Source organism: Balaenoptera acutorostrata, chromosome 14 (assembly GCF_949987535.1).
Source record: "Balaenoptera acutorostrata chromosome 14, mBalAcu1.1, whole genome shotgun sequence".
In the NCBI taxonomy this organism is placed as follows: domain Eukaryota; kingdom Metazoa; phylum Chordata; class Mammalia; order Artiodactyla; family Balaenopteridae; genus Balaenoptera; species Balaenoptera acutorostrata.
Genome location: NC_080077.1, coordinates 25,116,321 through 25,121,882, shown reverse-complemented (window position 1 = coordinate 25,121,882; position 5,562 = coordinate 25,116,321). Strand labels below are relative to the sequence as shown.

The 5,562-nt window shown below is 41.6% G+C and overlaps 1 pseudogene; it reads left to right on the top strand.

The window, feature by feature from the left end:
* The first annotated feature begins 4,576 nt into the window (after nt 1-4,576).
* LOC103005773 (40S ribosomal protein S18-like) lies at nt 4,577-4,974 on the top strand (annotated as a pseudogene).
* Nucleotides 4,975-5,562: the final 588 nt, after the last annotated feature.

Sequence of the window (5,562 nt, the reverse complement as noted above, 5' to 3'; positions counted from 1 at the left end):
TGAATCAGCTTGAGTTCTCCTATGATCTTCAGTTTGGGATTCTTTCGTAGGTCACTGAATAAAACAATCTTAATTGACAAGATCATAACAAGTTCTTGGTGGGATGGCAGTGGTTCTGGCCGTAAGTGCAACTGTAAAATGGGCAGACTTATTTTTGGGGGTACTTGCTTCCCCTTCAGAGCTGTTATCTCTATGATGAGAATTCCTCTTCTGTCAGGCACCCTGGACCTTCATAATCTTTCCACTTTCCCCTCAACACAATCTGCTCTGGAGAGCTATCACTTGGAAAGAATCTAATGAATTAATCATCACTTGCAGGTATGACTGTAGGGGTGGAATTTCAGGAATCGAGGCAGGCAAGGGAAGATGCAATTCAGAGCAGCAGAGGTTTCTTAACAGCCTTTAATGTATAGGACATAGGTGACCACCTGTTCATAGAATGTTCATGGGTAAGGCTGATCCTGGAGGGAGACAGAAGACTAATGTAGATGGGTGAAGGGCGCTTGATCAGAGTATGCATCTGGAAAAAAACCAAGAGTTCTCCTGCTGGTCTGTTGTCTCTCTGCCATCTTCCAAGTCACTCTGCTACAAACTGTGGCATTTAGATTGAGGGTGGGGTGGGGAGTGGGGGAGCGTTTTCTTTCCTGCATCTGGGCTCTCAGCCTTTTTAGAAGAAGGCCAAGATGGTTCTTTCAACCAAGTTTCAACTGGAACTTGGTCAAAATATTCTCTATAGAAGAGTGATTATGAAGACTGATAGCCTAGGCAATGCAGCATAAAAATGTAGCACATTCTTAAAAACTAGTCCATTGATTGGCTGTAGTGCCAATAGAATTTGATGAAGTTTTCTTAAAGCTGTTTCCATGTCTATTGTTTATTAGAAGCTTTTTGGAAGACCCAAGGTTTCGGTTTTGGAGTTGAGGAAGTTTCCTGGAGTGTCAGCAATTTACCTGTCTCCTTACTTACTGTAGATACTCACCTAGGGCAGAAGGACATTGCCAGTCTACAAGGTGATCCATGGTGTAAAAAAACTAAGAACGAGGTTTCTTCCACAGCCAATTCAGAAGCACCACTCTTTTATCTAGAGAGCCAAGAAATACTGGGGGCAAAGGGACAGTGGCAATCTGTGACAGGGTAGGTAGATGATACGTTTCTTTTGTGCTTGAGGGGTTGGCCAAAGATATTCGAGGTAATTGTAACTTATTTCTCTCAAAAAGGAGGAGGTGAAAGGGCTCAGGGAACACCTCTGTATATTCCACACTGTGAGAGGATGTGTTGGAGAAATAACACAGAAAATAAGCCAGATGGGAAGACAAGAAGAGAGAGAAGAAGAAATATCTATGTCAACAAATCTATGTAGAAATTAGGCATATTCATACTTCTTTTTGTTTTTGTTTTCTAATTTGCATCCTTCTATTAGAGCATTGCTCTAGTTGTTTTCTAATTATTCCTCTAAGTCTGCCGACCCCCACTAGGTTATGAACTACGTGAGGGCGTGCATCTTCTTTATTTTTGTATCCCTGGCATCAGGCATGCTGCTGGACACAGAACAGTTCCTCAATAAGTGATTTTTAAATGGCAGAAATTATTTTCATATAATAGAATTTTGATTCTAAAGTAATTGCTTCCCCGAGAATGAGACACCCCTGTGTGTCATCTCAGAGAATTTAGGGGATGAGTGGAACCAACAACCTGACCTGAGTAGGACTAGATATTGACTAGTAAAGAGATGTCAATCTTTCTTACTGTAATTGACTGAATCTGAAACATGAATACGGTGAAGTTAGCCAAAGAGTATACCCTGGGGCAAGGAAGATCACATAAGATTGAAGACTAGGATGATGGGAGCCACAAAGGCCAAGATCAGAGAAGCTGCACCCAGATTGTATCTGAGAAAAGCAGGTGAAGATGCAGGCATTTAACATAAGTAAAACTCATGTTACCTGGCTAGTGAGTGTGCTGCAGGCACTGTACAAGATAGACTTCCCAGAATAGTGAATGACAGGACTACTAGTCAGGGGAGGACAGGCATCTTCCTGGGGAGAGAGTCTTCAGGGAGCAAATAAGAAAGGCCTGTTTCCTGCTGGGGTGATAGGAGAGATGAAAAGAAGGCCTTACAGGATTGGAAGACTGGGAGACTCTCAGGAAGAGTGAAAATTTACTCTGCAAATTCAGAGTAAAATATCCTGAGGTGCAGAGAAGGAGTCTTTACGTATTCCTAATCTTTGTTGCAAAATAGGCCCCCTGTACGAATGCCAGATTGGTCAACCTGGGAAGCCTCACACCAGGGACAAATATTAGAATGTAAGACACTAAATAATAGAAGACACTAAAAATTCACAAGACCTCACCCTGGTTTCTGAGTATACTAGATAAAAAGGAAGTCAGTAATTACATGCCAAGGAAAATTATTAGGACAACTCTTAGATATCTTGATATTTTGGGTAACTTTTTCACATTTGTTGTCATTATCTCCATCTAGTTTCCCATAGTGATTAATGACATTATCTTAAAATGGAAGGGCCTGCCTGTGTACTTATTCTGGGATGTACCATGAAAGGGAATATGTGGGAGAATCACATGGTATTCTGTCCTCTACCCTGGGAGAGCCTACCTTGGGGAAACACATTGGGACTGTAAAGTGACTCCAGGTTTGTCACTGGGAGTAGCTTGGAGGACTGTGACACAACTGAGGATAAGCAAGAAGAAATTAGACTGCAGAGATGCTTTATCCCAGCCTCTAAGAAATTCCAAGGGATTCCTAAGCCTTCAAGAAATGATGGAACTACGTTATCTCAATCGAAGAAAAACTTAACATGTTGTAACGATTTGACAATGAACTCTCTGCTGGTTGGGAGGAAGTTGCCGTGTATAAACCTGGCATATTCATGGGTGCATGTGCTTTAACTTCTTGGAGCGAGATATGACAGAGAGCCTGCCAAGATCACCAAACTCACCAATCCCCACTGCTCCGATGGTTCCTGTAGGAAAAACTGTTACAGTCATAAGGAATCTTCAGTGAACCTCCAGGACCAGGTAAGGAAGTGAAACCATTTAGGGGTTGAGTGGGATTTTTTTTCTCTTCTTCCAGTTTGTGGATGTGACTCTGAAAGAGAAAGGAGGGTAATAATTGGTTACATAGAAGGCATCCGAAGGAAAGAATTTGTCTTCTGGATCATGACAGGAATGTCAGGAAGATGTACTACTGAAAATGGAAAAGGGCACTGGATCAAAGTAGAGAACGTATTTAACGAGGATAAATGGATGAAGGGGAGGGAGAAAAATCAGGACCGACTACCAAGTAGGTAGTAAGGACAGTGGGCATGGCAGAGAAAGGCTCTGTATAGTGGAGGTGGTTCTTAGTAATTATCATTCTTTCATTCATTCAACAAATAACAGAGAAGTTCACTAAGAATAATACTTACAACCTTAGAGAACTATCTATGTCAACACAGAATAGGAGGTGACAAAATAACTCGAAGTTTTAAAGCACAAAATGAATATAATGTTATTGAGGGCATTAAGATTTGATGGGATAAAACTCAAGCTAAAAATATCAAGAGAAAGACATACTTTATTAAAAAACTTATCTAGCAGAAGAAAAATAGAATAGTGCTGTGTATAACTAAGGATACTTCCACGTGGAAACAAAGGTAAAGCAAAAAGGCACAAGAGAAATAAACCAATTATACTGCCATGAGAATATACCTCAGACCACTTAGGAAGAGGTAAAATATAGATATTATGTTTTTGGTGTTAAATCTTGGTATGAAGTAACCCTTTGCAGTTAATGGGAGACTATCTTTTGGAAAATTAACTTTGATAAAATTAAAGTATTTGATGAGCGTTTAACTTTTTTTTTTTTTAAATAATTCGAATTCTACATTCATTTCTTTATTGGTTTAATTTTATTGGCACAATTTAAAGCATACATTTTTTTTTTAAATTTATTTATTTATTTTTGGCTGTGTTGGGTTTTCGTTTCTGTGCGAGGGCTTTCTCTAGTTGTGGCAAGTGGGGGCCACTCTTCATCGCGGTGCGCGGGTCTCTCACTGTCGTGGCCTCTTGTTGCGGAGCACAGGCTCCAGACGCGCAGGCTCAGTAGTTGTGGCTCACGGGCCTAGTTGCTCCGCGGCATGTGGGATCTTCCCAGACCAGGGCTCGAACCCGTGTCCCCTGCAGTGGCAGGCAGATTCTCAACCACTGCGCCACCAGGGAAGCCCGAGCGTTTAACTTTTAATGTTGACATTTTTAATCTCTAAAAAAAAAGGGAGAATACAAGAGAGGTAAACGTCAATATGGAAATTCTGAGGGGGATTAATAGTAGTGAGGGAGTAACCAGAATCTTGGAGTTCAGACTACTGCGAAAGTCACATATGTCCCCTTGCCCAGTGTTCCTCAAAATGAGGTTCCTAGACACAGTAGTACCACACGTTGTTGTTGGTCTGCAACAAGCTTAAAGTAAGTTTAGGAAACTTTTACAGTAATTTCCATTGCCACAACATTTTTACTATTCAAAATTAAAACTGATCCCTTGCTCTCTTCCACTGGAGGCCCACACACCACGTCTCTAGTAATGCAAGTACTCAACGCCCACATCGATGGGCAGCGGAAGATTGCCTTTGCCATCACGGCAGTTAAGGGTGTGGGGCAAAGATGGGCTTGTGTGGTGTCGAGGAAAGCAGATGGACCTCAGCAAGAGGGCAGGAGAGCTCACTTAGGATGAGGTAGAGCGTGTGATCACCATGATGTAGAATCCACGCCAGTGCAAGATCCCAGACAGAAGGATGTGAAGGATAGAAAACAGGTCCTGGCCAACGGTCTGGACAACAAGCTCCGTGAAGACCTGGAGCGACTGAAGAAGATTCAGGTCCACAGAGGCTGCACCACTTCTGGGGATTTCGTGTCCGAGACCAGCACACCAAGACCACAGGCCACCGTGGCTGCACCGTGGCTGTGTCCAAGAAGAAATAAATTTGTGGGACTAGTCTGTTAATAAATAATTTATACAGTTAGAAACACACAACTGATCCCTCACTTACAGATGCTCTGAGAAGCACTGTCCTAGTTCGTGATAAAATAGAATTCAAAAAGTGTACTGCTCCTTGTCCTGAAAAGGAATACAGCTTCTTAGGAAAAAGAATCTAAAGAGAAAACTAAAGAGTGAGGGAATTTGAGTGCACAGCTGGGGATTATTCCAATGGGACAAATGAGGGAAATCATCTAAAATGCAAGGTGATTATATTAACAGCTCTCTTGATGAGAAAAGGGGGTGAAACCCTTTTTTCGAGCACTTGTTTTCTATTGGACACCTTTATTTACATTATCTTATTTAGTCTTCTCCCTTCAGATAAGTGCTATTATTCTAATTTTTATGGAAGGGGGCATGAGGCTCAGTGACTTTAATAGGCTGCATGGTGGCCCCCCAAAAGATATGCATGCCCACATCCTAATTCCAAGAACATGTGAATATTACCTTACCTGGTAAAATGTGATTAAGTTAAGGATCTCTAGAGGAGGAGCTTATCCTAAATGGATCCTAAATTCAATCACACGTATCTT